Consider the following 339-nt stretch of genomic DNA (forward strand, 5'->3'; position numbering starts at 1 on the left):
GGTATGTGAGGAACCAGCTTCCAGTTTGGATTCAGGAGACAGACGCTAGCTCTACTTTTAAGATTAGGCTTCAAACTTTTCTTGTTGCTAAAACATATAGTTAGGGCTGGATCAGGTGACCCTGAATCCTCCCTTAGTAATGCTGCAATAGGTTCAGGCTGCTGGGGGATTCCCATGATGCATTGAGTGTTTCTTCTTCAGTCACCTTTCTCACTCACTATGTGTTAATAGACCCTCTGCACTGAATCATACTTGTTATTAAACTCCGTCTCTCTTCCACAGCATGTCTGTTGTCCTGTCTTCCTTCTCTTATCACAAATGGTTTGCGGCAGATGGTCC

This window comes from Haplochromis burtoni, unplaced genomic scaffold (assembly GCF_018398535.1).
Source record: "Haplochromis burtoni strain Fernald_Lab_line unplaced genomic scaffold, NCSU_Asbu1 Contig_294, whole genome shotgun sequence".
Lineage (NCBI taxonomy): Eukaryota > Metazoa > Chordata > Actinopteri > Cichliformes > Cichlidae > Haplochromis > Haplochromis burtoni.